Source organism: Cyclopterus lumpus, chromosome 13, assembly GCF_009769545.1.
Source record: "Cyclopterus lumpus isolate fCycLum1 chromosome 13, fCycLum1.pri, whole genome shotgun sequence".
Lineage (NCBI taxonomy): Eukaryota > Metazoa > Chordata > Actinopteri > Perciformes > Cyclopteridae > Cyclopterus > Cyclopterus lumpus.
The window spans coordinates 8,909,022-8,934,085 of NC_046978.1; the positions used below are offsets into that span (position 1 = coordinate 8,909,022).

General features: G+C 43.7%; 1 protein-coding gene across 1 annotated transcript in view; it reads left to right on the forward strand.

Annotated features, from left to right (window-relative positions):
* Positions 1–25,064, forward strand: part of robo1 (roundabout, axon guidance receptor, homolog 1 (Drosophila)) — a 121,350-nt gene that overhangs the window by 51,801 nt on the left and 44,485 nt on the right. The gene's annotated exons all lie outside the window — the stretch shown is intronic.

The window sequence follows — 25,064 nt, forward strand, 5'->3', positions numbered from 1 at the left end:
TTCCTCCTCTCTCCCCTGTTCAACTCACTTGTCTTTCCACATGTTTCTCCCCACCTACTCATTTTGAAGCTCTGCTCTGTCATTACCTGGGACAGAGGTGGGTGCATGGTGCGTTCTGCTCTCTGTAGTTTCCCTTCCTTCCTCTCCCGCATGCACGTAACTATCATGCCAGAGTGCTGCCATTGGTGATCTGCTCCCTGGTCCTATGTTAGCATTCTTTTTTCCCTCCGCTGCTCCCTCAGTGAGGCGAGTTACACTCATCTGTGTGCTGTTCACCATGAGCAGTTGCATTGCGTTGCCTCGTTACATGAAGAGAAGCTGCCGATGCTCTGCAGACTGGAAGGGCATTCTCTCCCTCGCTTAGATATGGTCCGCATATGATGCAGGTATGCGTAGCCTGCTTATTGATCAGTCATATGTCATTACTGCGGGATTAATTGCTGATTAAATGCATGTCGGATTAAGTGTTCTTTTTGTGTCGTTTGCTGTTCAAACAGGCTTGGAGAGTTAGCATTTGGTTTTGTTCAAAGTCTGACACGTCCTTGTCTAAAGGTGAGCGTTCATGACTTAAAATAGTCAGGTCAGTGTGGGGTGTTCTGAAGCTCCTCTTAAATAGCTGGTTCTAAAGCCTGCTTGCTATTGAAGCTAGGTCAATGTGCATGTGTGTTAAACATTTGCACGAGCTGGATGAGGTTTTCTATTTAAAAATCCTCCCAAGGAGGAAAGCAAGGTCAGTGGCGTTACGGCAGAGCATAAACAGCCATTTGAATGTTGCGCTGTATTTAGACAGGTGTTTAAAGGGAGGTAAGTGCATCTAAGTAGTGTTTACACCAGTATTCCAGTGAACCCACCATATTCCATGGGCTGTATTCCCCCGGTAAATCATCAACAGTGTCTTTCCTATGGCAATTTCTAAACAGTTCATTATGCAAATTGCAGTGCATTCATGGTGGTGTTAGGTGAGTGTGCGTAATGTGTGCGCGCGAGTGTGGTGTGTGTGTGTGCTCACGTGTTTTGTGCAGTTAATTTCTCTGTCCCTTTGATTGTTCGTTACTGTGTATCCACGACAAACATCTGCACTATGTTCTTTGTTTTGCATTGGTTGCAAAAAAAAAAAAAACCCTAAGTGGGCTAGAAACGGATAAAATAGGTTCAGCTAAGAGCAGAAGGGTTCGGAGTGGACTGGCCTAGAAGTGAGAGCTTTCGTGGACATAATCTCTTTTATGCCTTTAATTTTGGAGGATTAGTAACCTACATTCACTCCCCTCATCTCTTGGAGGCCAGCCTTTTATGGACGGACACGGCTCCCTTCATTGCTCCTTCACTATTTATTTGACACCAAACAGTCATTCTGTTTTTTTCACTACACTTGCCAAAAAATACTGGAAATGCATGTACATCTTGGTGGTTGAGGCTTGGATTGGATTTAGAAAATGTGGCAAAGGCCTGAACATCCAAATATCTTCATGGATGAACTACTTAAAAATACACAAAAACAAAAACATATTTGATTAGTATACTATATTGGCAAACATACTGTTGCCGTCTGTTTTTTGTTCTGTTTTAAAAGAGCCTTTGTGCTCATGTCTGCTCATGATCGATGATTACGGATGCAGCTCCAGGGTTGTGATTAGTGAGCGGGACGATTGTCAATCATCCTTCATTTCTTCTAGTCAGTCAGTTTAGTGGCGATGGGGGGGCTGTTTTTCTGACTTCACAGTGTGTAAGGATGCATAGTGATTATGTAACACACACACACACACACACACACACACACACACGTACCCACACACCCAAAACCACTCCAGCATGATACATTCCTATCACCTACTGTTGCCCTCCATTGATCTGGCAAACAGAAGTCTTCATTGATTGCGGTCACCCGCAGATTTCAATCAGAAAGATGCGCAGTGCAAGGTCTTCTTTAAGCCCGAGGACACAAAAGACAGATGCTGGCCTGTAAAAGTCCTGCATCTTAATCTGTCCAGATGTCAGCCTGCAATCTTCCCAACCCATTCCACACCCTTTGCTAATACATCTTGTTTTATCTGTGTCAAGTTGTTCTAGTGTCCTTTGACTGCCCGGGAAACGGGCTGGAATTATTCAAGCTATTTGGTTCTGCATGAATCATAGTATTTGATGATGAATGCCTCTGAGTGAATGCTCCATGCAGCTTTGTAATTGCTCATAGAGAAATTGTTATTTTGCCACAGTACAGATTGATTTAATAAGCATAATGTCCTTTCAGACATTGCAGTCATTTTTATTGATGTCCTTATTTGATATCCACATCAGCACAATGAACACCATGTTGCTCCTCTGATGATTTACACTGGACCCATCTGTTTGCCTGTGTTAAATCAACTCTTTATTCAACTCTTTATTCATGTCAATAATTAGGGCCCATAGTCTGCCCTTTTTGTAACAATATTTCCTTTATCATTTATTCCCAAGACTGGATCTTATTAGGCTTGCAAAATCATTTTGCAGAATGTCTTCCATGTTCCTTCCAGGGAGCCTGCACACACACTGATAATTGTAGCCTACGTGTAACTGTTAACATTACAAAAAAACCAGAGCATCTTAACTCCTCCGAAATCTATGTATTTAGTCTAATTTAAAAAGGTTTTAACATGAGTTGGTTTTCAATAATACTAAGTTGTGATTTATCAAATGTATATGTCTGGTTTGCCAAATCAAGATATTATGAGATGATGCGGTATTGGCAGTAAAAATGTACTCACAAATGATGCTCTAGTCACGATTAATCGACAAGGCCTATTGTGAATTGTGTCGTGATGGTTTGTCATTTTTTTTGAAAGTGGGTCCCCCGAACAAAGGTTTGGGAAACACTGCAAGGAAATATAGCTTGTGCTATAGGAAGTAGTGTGTGTGTAATATAGATAGATTTAGAAATACAAAGTGAGTGAGGAGGAGAGTCAAAGAGTAGAGAGGAGGAATCAGAGCGACAAAATGTGGCGAGAATTGAGAAAATCAACAAAGAGTTGAGGTTACGGCTGATGAGTATGCACATCACCAGAAGTCAACAACCATTTCCTTGCTTCATATGGACAGCAGGCTTAATTTCTGATCCTTCTCTGTATGATTTCTATTCTGCACAGTTATACTTGAGCAGCTGTGGAAGTGGTCATGCAAGATGGTGGAGTGGGCTTGAGAGCTAAAAGACTGATGACCCTGTCCTTTTTCCATTTACTTCTAATCTCTGTTCTGATGTGGAGTAAATTGTATTACTTTGCACATCGCCAAGCAGCCCCATGCCACCCTTCTCTTTGCCGGCTTGTTAATCGCTGACCACTGATCAAGTGCTGAGGGCCTTCCCAGGTCAGGCCAGAGTGCCCTTTTGACCTTTGTCTGCTTAACTCCAAATTATGATGTATTAAGGCACAAACGACGACTAATGGCTTTGCATGTATTAAACATCTGTGTTGCTCCTTGATCAAAGGGCCATTTACAACATCACCCTAAATATGCTCACAGGAAGTAGTGGTGAGTAAAAAAAGGTCAGGGGTCAAGCCGAGCGTGTGAAGTGGACCTGTGGCTAATTATTGGCTCGCAGGAGCCTTTGTACTGGGAGCCATCTTTAAGACTAGAGGACTAAGGTCTTTAATATTCTGTTTGCAGACCCTAAATGTTCTCTGTATCAGAGAGGAGCATTCCTGAAGGTCAGAAACGGAGGCTGCAGCTTTGATGATGATTGGGCATGTCCTCCAGTCTCGGAAGCAGATGATAATCTGCAGTGCACATGCCTAGAGAGAGAATGCCGTGCTCTTGATTGTGGTGGAGACCATTTCTCCGTATTCTAGTGTATGCTAGTGGAATGGCAGTCAGACCTCAGGGCGGCATTACTCGTCTTCTTTCAAAGCCAATTGTGGCTCCATTCCTGTGGTGTCAGAAATTATACAGTTGGTCTTAAACAACAAAAGCTGCTGTTTAGAGTTGACTTGGCCATGGTTTAACTCAAAACCCCTCAATTTGCTTAGACTTAAATGAGACATTGAGAAGTCACCAGACATTCCTGAAGTGAGTGAACAATCACTTTGTATTGTCAGGGCACAGAAGTGATAGAAGAGTGTAATCAAATATTTGAGGAATAGTTAAAGTAGGCCACAGGTTTATGAGTTACCACCAATATTGATAGAGCTTACTAGAATACAACGTTATCAAAGAATTAAGGTAACTCTTTGATTTTTTAGGGGATTTCAATCATGCTTGTTTTGGGCAAATGACTTAAGTTAGTTGAGCAAATACATGATTCCATTGTTCATGCCGTTGCACCAAAATGGATATATATCTTTAAACTCAACTGTTAAAAATTCAACCTATTTCTTTCCAACAAACAAATTAAATGACCTTAAATTAGAAGCCGTTCGATGAGTTTAAGTACTATATTAACCTGAGCAATTAGTTATGTTCTAAAGGTCAATGAATCATTGATCTTCTTAATTAGAACGTGAGAATGGATGATTTTTAATTGTTTCATTTATCTTTGCTCCAGATGTGCTGAAGGACTCACATTATAACTGCATCTTGCCACTTGACAGGGAATGAAATATCTTTTTTTTAAAAACAAGACGGCATTGTCTTAGTAAAAAGCAGACTCTATCTTCCTCTTTGTTTACCCCTGGATTTAATCCCCAGCCACTTTGTGGTAAACATGTCTTTAAGGGAGAGGGTAATTATAGTCAACCCCACTGAAAGTTATAGTAAACCTCATGAACCATTTATTAAGTAATAACCCTATTAAGTGTTATTCACTTTGGCTTTTGGCTCGCTACAATTTCTCTAAGGTTGTAATCATATAGTGTACTGCATGTTAATTATATTCCAATGTTCACCATTCAATATATTAATTTTACAGCTGCAACTGGCACAGCAACATCCTTAAATGTTGGCAGGAAAAAAAAATAAATAAAACCTGTCATAATACAGTACTCTTTACTATTCTTGTAGACTCAGCAGGATCATGTGCAACAGCACTACTACTCTTTTTATCATCACCTTTCTGTCTCTTCACCTCATGAGAGAAATACATTTTATCTGTATTTCTGTCTCTCTCTCTCTCTCTTTTTTGACTTTTTTTCTCATCAATGTCTCTATAGGCGATTATGTCTGCTTGCCTGTCTGTCTCTCTAGGTGGGGGTTTACACTAGGTCTAGAGCAAAGGTCTCTCCCCTTTTCCTCTAATTGGCCAGCTCCCCCCTTGCCATGCTTGCTCAATAATTGGACATCAACCCCAATCCTCGCATCCCAACCATTGGCTCTCTCCAGCCCCTCTGCCTTCCACACACTTCTCATCCCAGTGCGAGTCTCTCTATGGACCCGTCTTTGACCACTGTATCAAAGAGAATATAAGATCCTGAACTGTCCAAACATATAGGGCTGCTCCCGCCTCGCTCACAATACCAAATATAAGTGTGAGATGGATTTTTTTTGGTCCATAACGTTGCATCCAACATCTCCCTTCACTTCATGGACCCCTGGAGACGAAGAGTATATACTTCTGCATTACATGGAGAACAAGGTAATTCATTTTTGGGGTAGGCCTGCTGGAATTATTCATAAGGGGTTCAATATCAAAATATTCCACTCTGCTCTGGCCCTTAATAATTAATGCTTAGCATTCGTCTTCATTGGTATAGGGAGCAGAGGAGTCATCCGTCACTATAGGGAGCCTTGGTTTATCTAGTACCCCAGCCTTAGTGTTGGTTGTCAGGGTTTACAGTTAGGCTTCAGGAGGGAGGGAACAAAAGAAGGAGGCGTGTGGCGTTTGTCACACTGACGAGTGGGCCTCCCATCTCGGGGAAGGAGGCCAGTTCGAAGGAGGAGAAGGCTGAGCTGCTGACCTTTGGGAAAGGACCATTGGCTTTAGATTGAGTGATGGTGTCAGCCGCTAGTGTAAAACACCTCTATTAGGAATGCCTGGCATGCTTGGGTGCTTCTAATTATGAAGAATGCAAAACAACAGTCAGGGGAGACAGGAGAGGTCGCCTCTAAGTCAGCCAGGCTTATTCACCAGCTCCTGCTATGTGGGACCCACCACCGCGCGACTACTTGTCTTACCTCACACACACAAAACCAAACAGATCTGACACATTCCCTGTCATAGCTTTGTATTGGAGTCATTTATTTTCCCCATTGCAGTATATGCTACCACCGCATGACATTCTGGAGAGTTTTGTTCTGTTAGTAAAAGTGCTATGTCTTCCCATATGTAGTGTATCAGCGCTTGTTGAATGTTGCGCTAACTGAGTGGGTGTTCAGACTGTCCCCGCTCAGTTCATCTCTGAAAAAAAAAAGGAACTGAAGCCAAGAGCCTAGACGCGGAGAAAAAGAACTCAACATGTGTGGTTTTTTGAAAACACCCAATGATATAAGCCATCTGTGTGCAATTTGACTTTGACTGCGCTGTTGTCTAGCTTCAACCAAAACACATCCTTGTGAAGCAAAAAGGCTTGTAACATAACCAGCAGAAATGCACAGCTACCGGGCAGTCAGCGATGACGGGAGGCATGGACAGGCGGAAGGATGGAGAGAGTCCCCAGTGATTTCCCACTGAGAGACGGAGGTCAGCAGCAGAACACAAATAGGCTTTTTTTTTCAGGAGCTGTGAGGGAGGGAGACGACGGTGCCTCCTCCTCCAACCCCCTGCCCGATCATTCACCGAGAACTGAGAGCTCATTATAACAGACCACAGCAAAGCACAGTAGAGGCGCTAACTAATACAAAGGCAAGGGCCAGACGGTGAAAAGCTGGGGCATTGATATAACATCGCTGGTTTTCTGCTGGATGCCAGTGTATTCTATAAGGCTTTGATGCTGAATCATCCTACAATCCTACACCTCTTATATATCAACCATTACCATCCTTTAATGAATACAAAATCAGGATACAATAGGATATTTCCCCTTGTTTGTTTTAAGAATAACCTAACTGGCAGATTGGTCATCTCATACAGTTTTACTGTCACCCACACCCATAAAACGTCTCTATTTATTTAGTGGCAGCCAAGCGGAAAAGGAATGGCCTTGTGCTCGCCCCAGTAACCTTGAGCTTAATGGAGGAGGTCAGTCTAAAGCTGGGGGTGGGGTGGGGGCTTTTAAAGAGGAGTACAGAATAGAATGAGGGAATAAAAGAGTCGGGGTTGCTAATGATAGCAGGAAGGAGGGCAACACCAGGAGCCAAGGTGATTATTCAATATCTAGAAATTCATCTCCTGCCCTCTTCTCTGGCTCTCTCTATCTCTCTTCCTCCCTCTCATATTTTCCCTCTCTTTGTCTCAAATGAGTCTGGAAAAAAAGAGCTATTGTTGGACTTTCTCACATCTCAGCAAAAATGAATTATCTTTGCATTTATTTGCCTCCCAACACAATTGTTGCCTTGGTGTCTAGGATTAAATATTCCATTACTTGATATGCATGCATCTTTAAAGCAAATTTATTTTCTGTAGGGAGAAAATGAACAAGGCCCAGCTGAGAGTAAGTGACAGGGGAGAGGGAGAGAGAGAGAGAAAAATAGTCACAAATGAGGTCCAGGTGTGGGGGTAATCCATTTCATGGAGTTTGGTTTTGCAAGGCTGCATGCTGAAGGAGACTCTCATAATTGGGCCACCATTTCAGACAGGTAATGGCTTTGCAGCATTCATTCTTTTTGCACACAGAGACACACACACACACACATTTCTGCATGGACCCATGGAAATCACAGGCCGTTGAACACAATTGAGACAGATAGGTTTGTGGCATTTCCTAGTAACCCACATGTTTCAAGGACTGTTGCAGGCTTGTTCATTTATCATAAGGCAAGGTCTGTTTGGAGGAGCCTTTTTCTGTCTGTGGTCAGATTTATCACAGAGCACGACTCCCGTTCGGCTTTTTTAACAGTGAGATGAGCAGTACAGAGCTGCAGGTGCTGCAAAGTTAAAGCTTTTGTTTTGTAACGCTAAACTGTGAATGGATTCACATCGCTTAGCCGCTAAGCACAGGTGACCAGTCTACCCATCCTACTTACCAGCTCTTGTTTTTACCACTTTAGTTTACTTAGCGGATAGCACAAGTATGTTACTGCATGATTGCCCTGATAACAATCCTTACTGGGTAATGACACAGCAGATGGCCATTTAAAACAATATAATCCTAAGACTTCGATATTAATATTTTATATAAATAACTAGATTTAAAACTACATTAAGAATGCATTTTTTAAAGTTATATTTTGCATAAATATAACAAAGTCTTCTATCTGCTAGTTCTTACACTCATGTGACCGACAGACACATTCACGTCTACTCAGTGTTGCTCTGGCTGAGAATTGTCATTAACATCAGTTTCTTCCTGTACGATGTAAGGAATAGTAAATAAAATTGGTCCCAATTAACAATTGTTCTGCTACTGCAGCAGAAACAGAGGAATTGCCATGCACAATCCCCTGAAACCATACCCGCACACAAACGCACAGACGCAAACCGTGCACACAAAAGACATGGATCTTACAGTCTCTTGCATTTTTTCCTGCTTTAATGGATCCAATTACTCTTTCAAAGACTGCCAAAACTGAACCTTATGGTGAGCCAATTGAGATGGTAATTCAGTTGTTTTTAATGGACACACTCCCGATAATAAACCTGTGGGGGGAAAGATTTTCCAGACAAATTGCGGCTCACGTGGTAAACGTACATTATGCTAATTTGAGGTGCAGAGAGGTTTTCGTGTCTCATGAGGTAGGGGGTGTCATATATTCCCCTTTCATAATGGAGGAACCCTTCCTGTAATTGCCCCTAGTTTTGTACGTTAAAGGAACGCGAGCGGTTTCCTCCCAGCGGTAAAGTATGTCACCGGTTGTTGAAATAGAAAAGAAAATGGACACATTCAGGTACATATCCTATCCGTTACTGAGGAACACTATAGCATTGTTTGCTAGTCATGGTTTGGGTCCTGGATATACTCCACTGCTTTGCTGGAGGGAGTCAAACAATGACAGAACAACAGTTGGCTCTGAGTGTTGAGGCGAAGTTAACATAAACTCACTGCAGAGCATTCCTGCTGGTCCATTCACTGATCCAGTATCATCTCTCTGTGGTGCCCGACCGGCTCATGTTCTTGGCTTGTCTCCTGACCAGCGATCGAGTTACCTACCCCCCCCATCCCCTCACAGGTTCTCGATCCCTGACACTTACCAGACAGGAGCCTGGGATGGAGACCACCGGACACAGAGGAGGTCACTGTATCCCGTTTCACCAGAGAGGATGAATAGTTCTGGGACAACCAAACACACACTGCCCCCAGACTGCCTAGGGCACCACGGTCCAGTGAGAAGAGGGAGGGAGAGTAAGAAAGAGTGACTGAAGTGCATTCCTGAAAGGAGGAGATATGGGATTGAATGACAGGAGAGGACGGGGGGCCACTGGTGACACTGGTAGCCAGTAAGATCGGGTTTTCTCTCTGAAAAGCTGGCTCAGATAAACAATGACTCTGGCATCTGTCTGGAAGGGAGAATCAGAGACTGGGATCCTGTGCTGTGGAGTGCTGAGGGTTTACGGGAATGCCTTTAATGTAACCCTGCCCAGGCTCTCATCGGATACTTCATGGCTCCCCTTGTAGAATGTAACATGAATCAGACTCTATCGACGCATCAATTAATGCGACACACTCACCGACTCTGAAGCTCCCTCCTGTCGTTGAGAACGCTGTGCATGAGAAGATTACAGTGAATAGCAGAGGTCTGTGTGCCAAGATGACTTGTCTTGTCCTCAGGCCATATCCTCCATTAGATAAGGATCAGCATTCCTCCGCTCTACAGATGTAGGTCATGTACTGTAGCCACGGTGGTGCGAGCAGCATTTGAGTCTTGCTTCATTTGTTTTATTACCCATCACTGTGTACCGTGAATGTTCTGCCTTCGTACCTCATAGATCAAATTGAGCATCTTGCTCCACTTTGGCTCTTCTATTTCACTGCACCCGTGGAGCTTAGATACAATCAAATCAACTTCTCTCTCTGGGCCATACACTCATTTATTCATTAAACAGTCACACAATTGGGCACAAGTTTACTTTTAGAAGTGTGGGGAGGGGGGGGGGGGAATGAACTCATGGATGTGTTAACAAAGAAGAGAGAAAGAAACACATCGAACCAAATATTTAAACTATATTAATGATATTATTGTATTGCAATGCCTTTCCCAATAAGGGTACAATAATGGTAGTCTAACAATATTTCCTATTCTAGCATGTTTTGATGAGCAATTTTACATTTGAATTTTCTGTACATTTTACATTCAACTATCAGCAATTCAAAATATATGTAAGAATATTTTTCTGAAATGATGCAAAGGAGTTGCTGTTATTGTTATCCCTCTCTTCCCAAGAGTAAATTCAGTCTCACACACGCACACACATACACAGAGGAGGAAGTGTTACAACATCATGCCGGTAAGAAATCTAAAAAATGATCCATGGGGAGTTGGGGGCAGGTCTCAGGGTAACTCTTGCGATGAAGTATGGCAGTCTGAATGATCCTTTATGGTGGGAACTGCCAGAAAAAGAGATATCCATCAGCCGAGCCTGCAGCATGCAGCCAAACAGAGGTCAGGGCGTCTGTAGCCAGTAGCTCAGCCAGGGGTTCACTACGCCCTGCAGGTGCCGATTCAGTCCAGTATTACACTTCCCACTGATGATTAGACTTGTTTGTTGGTGGTATTTTGTGATTTGGGCCAGGGAATTTTTCCCCAGTGTCTGTACTGCTCTTGGACAGGAAGAGGCTGAATAGAAGACAATTAGCTTTAAATGCAGGTCAATTAGCTTCTTTCTTTGTCTACATTAGTGTATATTATCTTTGGGGAAATGAAATGATGGGAACTCCTTAGTAGTCTGTTGAGCTCATGTTGTATGTCTAAAAGAAAGACAAACACTCTCAGAGCCGTAAATAAACAGACTGACAGCTTTGTAGAACAAAGGCAGACTGAACCAAAATGATTGGTTTTGTGTTTTTGAGAAAAAGCAAAGCTCATTCCCTCTATTTTGAAATGGAATTGCAAATTTAAATGAATGTAGCTTTAAGATGGTTTCCTGGTACGGAGATATTTTTGGCACATTTTGCTGTGCACTAAGAGGTGGTTGACATGGGAGAAGGGAATGCTTGGGCTTTGCAGAAAAGGAAATTGAAAAGAAACAGAATACCAGGAGTCAGATTTCATGAAATAATAGCTGTGACAGAACTGGGGAATGGCAAGGCAACAGAAACCAAGAATGATGTTCTTCTTGGTCCAAAGAAAAAGAAAGACAAATATATCAGGTCTATTCCAAATGCGCCATTGTGTAGGCAATTTAACATACACATTGTAGTTGGAAGCAAATATTGCTTTTGTCAACCCATTATTGTGAGCCGTTAGAGCTTTGACTCCAGAACACAGCACACAGCTGAACTGCTCCTCAGTTCCCTTTCTTCAATGTTTTTGTTTCAAAGGAAATCATTTTTTTCCTCTCTGTAAAGTGAGAGTTCAAACCAAGCGTGGCATCCTGGCCCCGATCCATGTGCCGGTGGCTTTTGTGTTTCATGGTGACCAGCCAATGATTTTGTGCCAGAGGGAAGAACTTACTTGCCTTCGCATGCTAGCCCATCAGGCCACAGGTCAAAGGGCTACTGGCTGGAGCTGTCAACTTTGTTCTGCTTCTTAGAGCAAACTTTCACCCACCCACACACACACACACACACACACACACACACACACAGGCACACAACATGCATGCACGAGTGGTCAAACTCAGCACATCAGCACAGTGAGTGCTCTTGTGCATGCTCATGCCGTCACTGGAGAGGGGAGTTGTCCATTTTGGCTTTAATTGTGTTGTTCTATGCATTAGCACAGGGCTCATTGCAGGCGTGTGTGGGTGAGGATGCATGCGTGAAGCAGTGATAGAGGGCTTTTAGTGGACAGATGAGAAGGTGGAGGGCCTCTTCAGCCTGGGCATTGCTTTTCTATCTCATGTGGAGTGGCCATGGATTGCTCTTACTACTCCATTCAGGTTGATCACTCTCAGTCCTTTCTTCAGCCATTCCAAACAATGGCTTTTGGTAGTGGTGTTGATGACTCATTTAAAGCACTTAATTTGGAGTAAATGTGCAGTAGCATTTTTCAGCAGTCCACCCAGTGTCCTGTTTGCTTTTGTGTGGCATTTGTAATTCAATTGTATCTGCATGCTTGAAAGTGCATGTGTGAAGGTCTGGATGAAACAGAGGGAAGACCAGAGCATGTGGACTACTTGGTGAATGGATGTCATGCTTCATCTATTCCTCGAGTTTATTTCATTTTCTTTTTCATTAGTGGAGTTATTACAGAAAAGAGGGACAAATGTGCTCTGGATCAGGAAATTAGGTTTTCATGGATTGCATTCTCCTCTGTGGATGGCTGTGTGTGTGTGTGTGTGTGTGTGTGTGTGTGCGTGTGCGTGTGCGTGCATGTGCGTGCGCAAGATAACCACCTCTGGCCCAATATTCACTTCCACCATATGAGGGAAGACACAGAGAACACTTGGAAACTCAAATGTTTGATACACTGATATAATGCACTAAGTTACAACCCACAATGTGTAATTGGAAGTGGCCGAAGGAAATATTCACTGATCTCAGATCATATGCTCCAAAAAGAATGCAGTGTTTGCATCTAACTTCCTTTTAAGAAGTTTGAAGCAAAAGCCTGTTCTACATATAATGTAGATAATACATGTACAACGTGTATTGAGAATGGAGTACATATCCAAACTTCAACCTTTTGGCCATTTTGCTCACAATATAAACTGACCACCACTGAGAAATGTGTCAGTCGATAGTCAGTTTAAAAAGTGATCTTTAAACCCAATCATCCTTGAAATTAAACGTTTCAAAGGCCCGGTGTGTAGCATTTTAGGGAATATATTAGCAGAAATGAAATATAATATTCAAAACTATATTTTCAACAAATAGTTGTTGGGTTTTAGAGTGAGCCCTTCATATCTACATAGGGAGCGGCCATGTTTGTAGAGTAGCCCAGAACGGACATACTACAGATAAAACCTTCCGCACTTTCACGTTAGGCGGCGGTCAAGCTCCAAAACACTGCGGTAACGTGAGCCGCTGGGGTGCAAAATTGTGGTACACGTTACGGCTCACATGACCACAGTGAGAGTGAGCAGAGGGGTATTCAGTTTGTTGCAATGTGCAACCACATAGCTTGATCCCACCAAATCCTGCACACTGTCCCTTTAAGGTCCTGTGATAGCCATTGAATGGAGCACTTACATCAGCAGTAGGCTACATAGTTGAATCATTAACTTTTCTTTCTTTTCACATAATTGTATGGCTAGAAAGCAGTATGTACAATGAAACTTATTTATGCATGAATGTATGAGATGCGGCGAGGCAGAGAACCCCAGAGAGATCATTACTCGTCACTATGCAGAGACAGATTGTCTGTCACCACTGACGAGAGATGCCCTTCTTTGACTGGTTAATTCCCCAATGACCCCTACAGGCAAGCAAAGTAAACCACTGTAATGTACAGTAAGGCTGTGTGCTGATGCTGTATAAAATAGATGGTGACAGATAGAGGGTCAGACACCGGGACTGTAAGGACAACACACAGACACGTTTTTAGCCACATGATGACAGAGTTGCCACTGAAAAAGAGTCTGGCATGCTTGGGATGTCCCTGTTTACACACAATGTTTCCACTCACTTGACTTTGTTGTAGCCCTGTCAAGAGGTGAGGTGTCCACTTTAGCACCAGTCAATCACACCGTTACACTCATATGTTTTCCAGGCACTACTCCTTTTTTTTTTTTTCTTCTCCCAGATATTCCCTGAACAGTAGCACTGCTCATCCCACAGGGTGGAAATGAGATAAATAAATTGATATATAGGGAGAAATCTGAGCAGAAGTAATATCGAAAAAAAGCAGAGATAACTATGAGACAGAGATTGAAAGCAGGAGGATGGGGAGAAAAAATATTGCCATCAGTTGCCTCTGAATAATTCATAGATAGTTCATAATCGAAAAAGCCACTGCTTTTTATGATCTCATATTTCACAGCTAGTTTATGCTTATGAGGCCTGTTAGACAGTGGGCTGACACCACAGACTGAAGGAAGTGATATTATATGTGCCTGTGATACCCTGGAGGGGAATGTAAAGTTCTGTCCTGTGGGGTGTTTTCTTTCCCCAACTCAAACTGGATACGCACTGTAGCCTCCGGGTCATCTTCCATGATCTGTCTCTCCCTCACATGTATATGTTTGATACCTGACCCCACGCCAACTAACTGAGCTAAGAACATTTGGCAGATCAGACCGCAGTGGAAGTGTACCGCAGCATGTACGCCCTTCAGACATCCTTGTAATCTTTGCTTTGTGTACGTCTCACGTGAACACCTTTTCTGATGTAGAATAGCCGGTCAACCAAACACTTGAACGTCCTTAAAAGCTCTAGTCGACTCATCTCAAAGCCATCTCACGTCACACAGGCTGCCTGCTGAAACCACAGAGTGATGCGTGATAAAAGAGGGGGCCTGAGGTATTGAGCTCACATCCATTGCCACTTCAAAGACCAGCAGAATCTATGCGAGCCACTGCTATTGTCTGGTGTGCAGGTGTGCTGCCTCCCCCAGGCTGTGAAGGTCTCAGAGAAGCCACAGAGCTCCACAGAGAGGGCTTGCTGAGATGCTATCTCTCCCGTATACAGACAACATGGTGGGGATTCAGACAATAGAGGGCATGTGGACTCTGGTACTGCGGAGGGGTAGGGGGTGGTAATCACTGCTGAACTTTGTGGTCAGGTCATATTGCTTGCAGGGGAATGTCATTTTGTGTTTTAGTTTAGTTCAAATATGTGCAGTGTTTCGCAGAGTTTTTCATCTGGCATAATGTGCACAAGCTTCAACCCATATTCCAAAAATATGTAATTTATGTGGATTGAAAACTTCAATAGCTTGTCAAATGTCTGGCAATCTGGGTTATGTTGAGAATCAAACAACACTTTGTTCTTTTACCATTTTGAGAGGATCACTGTGTCAGACCAGCACGACCGATATCGAGCTGATATTGTGTGGTCCGATCGCCGCATTAGACCTAGAATGCATGCATGCTGGGATATTTCCAGTCCCTTACAACCCGGCAGAATATAACACAATGCTCAACTGAACATTAGATGTCACCCATATGGCCTGGGCACCCAGGCAGGTCTCACCCGTATGATGTGAACTCTGTTTTATTTTGCTCTTCTCCACAACAAACTGAACACCCTTATGCGCTGCAACAAGTCCTATCACATCCTCTCCCCGATTTGCTTTTTCCCCTTTGCTGAGCACAATGTAGCGTTTTAGCTGCGTGCACTCTTATCTTGGCTTTGTTGGCATATTTGGGGCTGGCATAAACTAAACATGGATTTAGTTGATGATTTGCTCAGAGAGGAGGCAGTGGCAGAATGTTGTGGTAAATTGTCTCCCCATGTGAGGCACGTTAGGCATGTCTTATCTCAGGAGAGCTGGGAAGAGTTTATCTGTTGGCTGCGTACTGACCTATCTGTGCTGTTGTTTAAGTTGTTGAAGAGAAACTGAGGAAGAGGATGATGGTTGTGGGGGCTTCATCCCCTGCTTGTTGATCGCATACTCTTCCAGCCAGGGGACAGTTGGTTTGTTGGCACAGAAGAGTGTTTCATGTTTGCTTTCAGGCTTGCTTGTTATTCGCCCCCAGCTCTGCTGCTCTGAGTGAGTGTGGTGAACCGGTTGGGTCAGCAGGTGCTAATCAGATGTACCACTGACCACACAACCCGGCCGCTCTTAACACACCGCTGTGTGTGTGTGTGTACACGCGGCCACTGACCTCAAGCACACACTGAACCCGTCGCTCCCTCCAAACTGTGTGTGGAACTTGGAGGCGAACACACACAGCAGCCAACGTCTGCATGGCCTTGTTATGTGTGTCATCATACTGATGCTTTCATTGTTTTTGAATCCAAGATATATCTCATTCCCCTTTGGTAGAAAAACGCAGACATCTGCTCCCATCTCACCCTCTCGAATACGTACTCTACCCTGCATTCCCTTATCCTCCAAATCACCCATTCAGTTCTTTATCCTCCACTTCTGGTTCCTCTCCCCCTCCCTCCTCTGCCCCAGATGGGCTCCTGTCGACGATGCACGGGGGCTTTTGGCTGACCACATGCCTGTTGGGAGTGGCATCCATGTTTGAGTATGATTTTTTATGAAGGGGTGAACTAGAGGTTGCTCCTTCTGGTGGTTGTCAATGGAGACACCTGCTCAGCAAAACGAGGAAGAGGAGGAGAGATACAATGTGAGTGTCATGGTTCAAAGCTTGTACATTGTAAAAGAAAAATTTACATACATATAATTGTCAGAATAAATATGAGTGTTCTACTTCCGGCCACAGCAGACTGGGCAGCCGAGGAATAAAAAGGAGAACATTAAATAGAAAGTGAAACCAGAAGGATAAGTTGCCCTTATTAAAATAAAATTGAAACATCCCAACGGCTGATCTTTAATAAGTTCATTATATTGTAAATTTGATATATTTCATACCATCCTTGCCAGGGCGCGTCTTCTTCCCAAGAGGATTTGCTGCCAGAGGAAGCGTCTTCAATATGATTAGGTGTTCATATATTAATTTTTCAGATGCCGATGTTTTGCAGATCCATCACCAGCTGTATTAAAGAGAGAGCCATCCAAGGATGGGATTGAAAAGATGTGAGACCGGTATTTAATATTCTCTTTAAACGTCTCCCAATTAAGCCAGCATTATCTATCTGATATGTTGTGTCACATTATACAGACATCATAACACTACATTACTAATGTAAAAAACGGTTTCAGCAGATGTGATTTCAATGGACAGCTGTATGAGTCAGTTGCTTTTCATCAGACAGAAATGACTTGGCTGGAGAATGGCATTGAAAAAAGTAGAACATCGCCAATAATCCAACAATGGAGAAGATTGATTTTGGAATGGCCAGGCTGAAACAAAATCACCACACAAAATACAGACAGTATGCACCTTGACAGTCCTCTCTATTCATCAGGCTGCCAAGCGTGAACTCAGGATGTCTAAGCAGCAGGAAAGCAGTACCTCAGAAGAGGAAAAGTTTTCTCTCCCACTTCTATAAATCTCATAGATATTTTAGAGTCCTCTCTGAGCAGAGTTGGTGTGGTAGCCTGACATTTCCCCCATTGCTTAGCTTGGCTTTGTACCCTGGGGAGAGGGATCATAAATCAGCTCGCCAAGATGTTTCAGCCATGTTAACAGTAGCAAAGTATATACCATAAAACAAAGAAGTAGAAAAAACTATGAAGGAACCTCTTTATTTGTGTCTGTGCCTCATCTAATGAAAATGTAAAGATGGAAAATCCAGGGCTTAGCATCAGTCTTGAAACCTTACACAGTGTCAATTTCACAGGGATCAGGGTAATTTCTGGCACACTTACAACACTTTCTCCTTGGCATCAGCCATGCTCGATATTACATGTTGGACTGCTTGACAAATGGAGTGAAGAGCGAGAGCACCAGAGTGTTTGGCGATGACCACGAAGGCGCGCACACTCACGTGGTGAGCGAGTGCTAACGATGATATTTCACCTCTCTATTTCTTTCTGGCACACTATCTGTGACGGCATTCCCATCGCTCCGGTCCTTTCGGTATCTCTTCCCACTGTAACAGATCCCCCCTTAGATAGGGATATGGGCATCTTTTCATCTCCATCTGTGAGAGGTTAGGATCCATGTGGAAACCATTGAAATGGGGACGGCAACTGATCAGAGAAAGATGTGCCCCTCTGGAGCTGCAGCACATGTTTGGATCCCAGTACCCTTATGTGCTTTGTCTCACCCCTCTTTAACATTCCTGTGCTCTATATTTACGGAGGACCCCCCCCCCCCCCCCCCCCCCCCCTTCCCCCCCGACCCCACTTCCAAAGTTTTACTTAACCATTACAACCTTTTCCTCCTTCGTCCCTTGCCTCTCTCCCTGTCTCCCCTGTGCCTGGTAAAGTGATTGGAGAGGGATCAGCGTGGTGGAAATGAAAGTGGCCATGACGAAAGACTGAGGGATCTGCTGTAACATTACATTGGATCCCCTTGTGTTTTTTCCTTCCCCAGTTTCCTCTGTGCCTGCCTGTTTCCCTCCACACAGGCACTATCATATTACTCTTCCTCAGTCGTCTCCACAACAGCCGCTGATGTAATCCTGGTTTATGGCCCTGTCCCGACTGAGACACACTGTTCTCCACAAACAATCGCTCACTCCTTTACTTCCGAAACCTCTCCCAAATTAGACTTTCATTGGAAACAACATATATTAGGCTAATATTTCCATTGCACCAATTTACAATGAACGGAAGGATTCTAGCTCTTCTGTTTTGAATTATCTTTATTTATTTTTTTTTATTATGTTTGGGCTTTTGTTTGCCTGTATTCGTGGACAATATGCAGCAAAGGGCTGCAGGTTGGATTTAAACAAAGGCTGTTGTAAAGGACCTTATTAGCCTAAATATTTCACAGAGAGAACATCCTTGCACCTCACATCCACTGGATCTCATTAAGTACGCATTAATAAAGTGTAACCCAAACAGACTGGCAGCGTATTGAGTAGAGGAAGCTAAAACACAAGCAAACAAACCTGCACATGAGGGATCACACAAAATACTAGCCTCTGCCAAGCTGTGCTGTAGCAGTTAAAGTTGTTGTAAAGTTAGTTTATATATACATATATATTTATATATATATTACTATTATTTTTGTTTGTCTGCTTTTCGGATTTCTGTGTCTGTTAATAATCCATCCAATCATTTTAATTTGGCTTGAACGAAACGATCAGACGAGCAACCGGCCTGTCTACCTACCTGCCAGCCAACCTACACACACTCTGCCTCGGTACCCAGAGTCTTCCACAAGCTGGTGATGCTGTTTACATGAAGATCATTTTGAGGGAGGCCTGAAGGGGTGGGCTGTCAATAATGCAGATTTGCCAACTTTCTCCATAGATTTTTTGTTTTTAGAGCTTGTTCTGCAAGAGTTGGCATCACTGATCTGTTATTTATTTTGGTTTTTTTTGAATATTTAAAAGAAATCTATCTTACTTTTGCTGATTTCCTCAATGCTACATACCCAAATGTTGCACACTGGAAGGTCTAGCTGAGTTAAGGTAAGCAGGAGCTGTGTAATGTGTTTGATCTGACATGAAGCAAAGCCAGACCCGCAGTCATTGGAAGAGGTCTCATCATCACCCTCCTGCCCTGGTCCTGTTGGCACAGCACCGCCATAGAATAACACTGTATCCGTCTCCGCTGTTTGCCGTTAATACATCTTTGTTTTGGGAAGATGAGCGAGGTACTGGGGAGCGTCCTGTAATCTGGTCGCCAGATCTCAGGCTAATAGAGAAGTGCAAAGATCTGCAGCAGATGTTTGTGTTCTAAAATGCTCAGATGGGGGTAAGAGCCAGGTCAAATGGCACTCTGCAGGAAAGTATGCTGTGTTTATGAACGTAATTTCTCTGATGGTGTCCGTTAGCAAGCTGACAGGCTCCTCTTACAGCGCTCCTTCCTGTCTGGGATCATGTGCTATCCACCCTGTGCAAATGAACCCATATAATTGCGTGTCACATGAAATTAGGACCGTTAGTGATGACGGTGCCGCCCTGGCTGGCTGTAACTCATTTATCCGGTCATGTAACATCCCTCTCTCTACCTTCTCTTTTCCTCTAACACGCGCACACGCCACACAAATGAACACACCAACAATCGCACATGTAAAAACAGATAACCACACCGGTTGGTTTTTCTGGGAAGAAAAATAAGTTGCCTCACATCCCCCTCTCGGGCCAGTCATATCCAAGTGTCCCGTGGCTGGTCCCACACACCCTCTTTGTCATTGCAGAGCCGAGGAGGGGTCAGATGTGGAGGAGGACCAGAGGGAGGGCTGGTGGGGCTCCAGGGGCTTGGAATGTTAATTGGGAAGATTGTTTTAATAAGCCCTCATCTTTGCAGATGCTGGGAGAGGGTTAGCCTGTGGGGCCACACAGTGAGATATTGTCAGCAAACATAACTGACACAATTTAAACTGAGCTGTATAAAACACGTAGCAGGATTAAGGCACAAGTGGATAAAGATATTCCACGGCTCGTGGTGTGTTTATGCCGGCTTTTCTGGAGGTAAAGGGATTTACTGTAATGGACATTCTATGGTGACAAATGTGGGATCTGCATATACTGCGTTGTGTGAAATCCTATTACATCCTATTACACTGTGAAGACTCAGACAGACTACCACAGTCTAGTAACGCTGAACACAGACAGTGAAGACAGAACTGCAGTGAGGAAAGAGTGAATGATTTAGAGGCAAAGAAAGAGGGTAGAGATTCAAAAATACATACAACAAATAACATAATTTCTCACTTACCCCAAGTTCATGCAGATAGCTGGTTTTATGTCCAACTTTTGAGATATCCATCTCTGATACAACGGCAGTTGATTTTGTTTTTGGTGCTCCCAGTATTGAGTAATTACATTTAAAAATGCAACAGCAACTTCTCTTTCTAGGAATCAATGTTCCCATTACGATGGACAATCCGCAGCACGCACTGTCAGCAGTTTTGTTGGAACACTGTTTTCAGTAGAAAGTAGTCCTTAAAGTGATGCACTCATTATGAAAACACATACTCCGAGGGGTTTGGACCATGCAGTTAGAATAGCAATCACATGGTATGCCAAGAGAAAAGTTGTAACCAAAATGCAGACAGACTGTATAAGACACACTTGTTTATATTATAGCTTGTGTGAGCGCTTTTGAATGTTCCTCACATGAAGAATGTTGCTTAGCATGTGGAGATTTGCTACTAGCTACTAACATTGATTAAAATGACTCTTCTTCTGCCTTCAAGATTTGCCTGGATGCCACAGCCACATTTCAGTTTGTTTATATACATAGAAAGCGGTTTATTCCATTGACACGGTACTGGGGGCTACGATCAGAGGCTCATTGCCTCGGTCTGTGTCGTGTGTGGGAGGGAGAAAGAGGCAGAGCATGAGAGAGCATATTGTACAGGTGTACATGTGTGTGTGTGCACTATAGTGTTACATATGCTCTTTTGTATCGCTATGAAAAGACCTTCAAGCTCGAGTGCGGTGTGGTGAGAGATAGGTTTCTGGGCTTCTCATAGCCTCCTCGTCCTCAGGGAGTGGGCCGGAGGGCTCCACTTATGAACGAGACTGACAACACCGAAGACAGGCTTTACTCATACAGCTCACATCTTTGTACCGAAGTTTGAGCCCATACCAACCTGGCGTGGCAAAGGAGGACATAAACAAACAATTTGTATGTTCATTAGTGTTGCAATACCTGATTCATAAAGTAATCTTTTGTTGCGGCGGTGCTGCAAATAAAGTCAACTCTCTAGTAGTCAAATGTGTTTATTTACCTGCTTCTCCCACCTCCCTCATTATTGTTTTACAGCATTGTGAAACTGGATGGAAACACAATGTATTCCATTGGCATCAGGTCTGTGCTGTGTCAACGGAATATTGGATTTAGCTTGGCCCTGCCGCTAATGAGAAAACTACATATGTCTGAGTGCATTTTTAGTAACCAGGACACTTGATGCCGTGTTTCCACAACAGGTAACGCACTCTCCTTCAGAATCAAAGAAGCCTTGAAATCACTTAAATTGTTGCAGACAGAGTGTACGAGCTGATCTGTCAGAAGCGGACTAATCCACTAGTGGCTTGTCTATGTTGTTCAGTCATTATGTTTAAATGTGATAATCCCACACATATGTTTATTACACAGTTTGCATTGTGGTGGTGGGTGTTCCTATTAGAATTATATGGGATTTTAACTTTTGTTTTTATTCCTTTTTCGAACATTGTTGAACAGTCGTTCTCAAGCTCTGTTTTTCTTTTCTTTTTTCTCCGACATTCCTGCCTGTGCAGTCCCCGCACTCGAAAAAACACTCTTTATTTGAGTCAAACTCTTGCTCTCCCAGCACTCCAATCACACAGGCACTGTTTATTGAAGAATGAGGTGCCAAGTCACTCACTCACTCAGTCACTCACATTAACCTGCCTCCACGCTGCCCTCTGTGCCTTTCGCCGTGTTCACCAAACGCCATCGCTCTCTCTCCAAGCCTGACGCAAAGACTTATGACCATTTAAACAAACACGGGCACTCAATGGCCTCTGTGTCTGTGCGGCTGTGGGGGAATGGTTTCCTTTATGTGGTGTGTGTGTGTGTTTGTGTTTCTTTATGTACAGACATAATTGCTGTTGGATACATATGTGCATGAGGTCTACATGTGTGTCTTGAAGTGTGTAATGTAGAGGGCGAAGCGCTGAGATTGAACCCTCTGCACTCGGCTCTCTGCCCTCTGCTGTGCCACCGAAAGGTCCGCAAAGCCATCAGCACACGGTGCGAGTGCCAGGTATCGACCGTAATCACCAGGCACAGCACAGTGTAAATAACTTGACCCCCCTCGCCTCACCCGTGCTTTAATCCACACACCAACAGGGCCTGCGTGATTCCTTCCCCTACATGGCATTTGTATCTGCATACATCTGCAGTCAGTAGCACATTTACTCTTCTCTCTGTGGACGCTGATCAAAGCACTCTGTCACGGTCTCATCTGATCAGCAACGGTGGTCAAGATATTTTTCAGTAACATTGTGTTTTTTCCGTTTTTTCCATTTTTGTTATACCAAGTAAGAGTTTAAAGCACATGCACGTCTGCGTTTTGTTTATTTACTAATAGACTCCTATACATGGTTTCTAGAAGCTAATAGGGGCATCCTGTCTCGGGGTCCAGTGACATGGCGTCACATCCAAATCTGGAGGATGACCTCATGGCATTCAGGGCTCTGCAGGTGCAAACCCTGAAGGCCAGTTGGGTAGTCTGTCTGTTATTGTTGACATATTTACTGGTGTCCACAAGGTGTCTTGTGGTGAACCAGTGACTTATGCTGTCAAGCCTGTTTTACCAATGTGACTCTGCAGATGTGACCTCATACGGAATGTCACGGTAGTCGAGAAAGGTGCCATTGTTTTCTACATGATTTATCAATACAATATTTGGATGTACATGCTAAATCTATAAATACAATTCTAAAAGAGCAAACACATTTGGGTTTGGAGTGTAGGATGGCTTTATTGAGATTGCCCTTTGTTAGTTACAACTTTCCTTTGTGTCAGTTTTGTCTCTGTATGTGTACATAGCTGTGAAGTTTATGTCTATAATCATCCATCTCAGGCAGTATTATGCTTAGGATAGGATCGAGTGTCTGCAGGGTGGGCAAGAGGGCATGAGCTCAGAGCCCAGGAACGAGAGCCACATTGAGAAAGAGAGGGGAGTCTGCCATGTCCAATCTCATCCCCTGGTGGTGGGGTGAGGAGGAGGAGGAGGAGGAGGAGGAGGAGGAGGAGGAGTCTTCTCCAAAACACAGTAGAAGTCCCGTTATGGCTTCATACCAACCAGCAAAACTACACATTTAAGCCCAGCAAACACACACACACACGCACACACACACACTGTACACAAATTCACCTTTGCAACAGGGTGGCATGGGTTAACGCACCATCTCTCTGAGCCTGTTTTTAATGTAAGCTGCTCGGCGTAAGTGAGCTGAAAGAGAGGTACGACAAGGGGGTCAAACGCTGAGAGGGGAGAGAAATGTAGACACAGAGTGGGAGATACCTGGAGGGGAGAGACTGAGTGTTTGTCCCACAGGACAGAGCTGGAGGCAAGGTGAGCAGCATCAATATGGGAGGGTTTAGCTGCATTGTGAGTAAGGCAGAGTTGTGCTTATGGCACATGAAGGGGCAGAGTGTGTTGTACAGTAAGCATACATGTACTGGAGGGGAGCTCAGCCAATGTAAGCCTTAGCTTACAGATACATGTGTCATTAGGCCATATTGGAGTAGATTTGAATATGTGAACATGTGACAGTCTTCTTTCCATATGACATAGCATTGGAACCTCCATTCCCTTTTCTTATATGTTGATTTATATGTAGCTGTCATTCAGGCATTGACTTGTCTCCTGCATAGAGAAGCCTTGAATGGGAGAGAAAGAGCAATTCCACTGCAGCTGAGACTAACGCATGTAACTATGAACATATGGAGCTGGTTAGCCTTTAGCTATTTCCTCAGCCAGTCACCCCTGTCGTACGTCCTCAGGTAACATCTGATGATGTTTGGGCCGTGGCATTGTAGAAGCTTGTAAAGCAAATAGAGGGAATTTAATTAGTTTAGAAGAAGGAGAACGATCTTCAGGAAACCAGGAAGAGAGACAGAAAGGACAAGAGATAGATTATCTTTCATTATATGGAGCAGCTTCTTTCTATTCTCTTGCTTCTAATGTTCTTCTTGCTCTTGCTGGTTCCTTTGCCCTGCTGTTATCCATGTCCCTCAAGGGGCTAGCCATGTCCATTCTGTTTCGAGGAAAAATCCGAAGCCAAAGGCGAGACCCATGCTGTGCTCCGTCTCTGCAGGATTGACTCTGGGTGCCTTCTGATGAATCTATAATTCCCTGGTGGGTCTGTTTTTGTATCCCTCCAAAGATTTGAGGCAAAGCTTGTTGTACTTGGTTTAATTTCCTCAGAACAAAGCTCATCTGATCTTCCCACCCAGACTTGTGTGTGGCATTAAGTCTTCATTTTCATTAATGTTGGAGGGGCAGCACTGGAATCTCATTTTAATTTGACATTTAAACATCTGTCTTCAATTTCCTGAGGAAAAGAGTGCATGTGTCTGTGTGTGTGTGCGTGCCCATGTGTGAGTGTGTGGGCCGGACAGCGGATAGTTTGTGGGGGTGATGAACCTGGGAGTTTTCAGAGCCGAGAGCAGCTATCTCAGCTGACCTTTAACGGAGGGTTTGGATGGAAGAAATGATGGCAGCTAATTGCGTTAGCCTCAGCACAGCTCCAATTTGCTACTGTGGACCTGGGAAGTGATTTATCAAGCTGTAGTGTGGATTGTGGTTAGACTGGACTTGGCGGCGCTCGACAGAGGTATGCCAGTGCAAA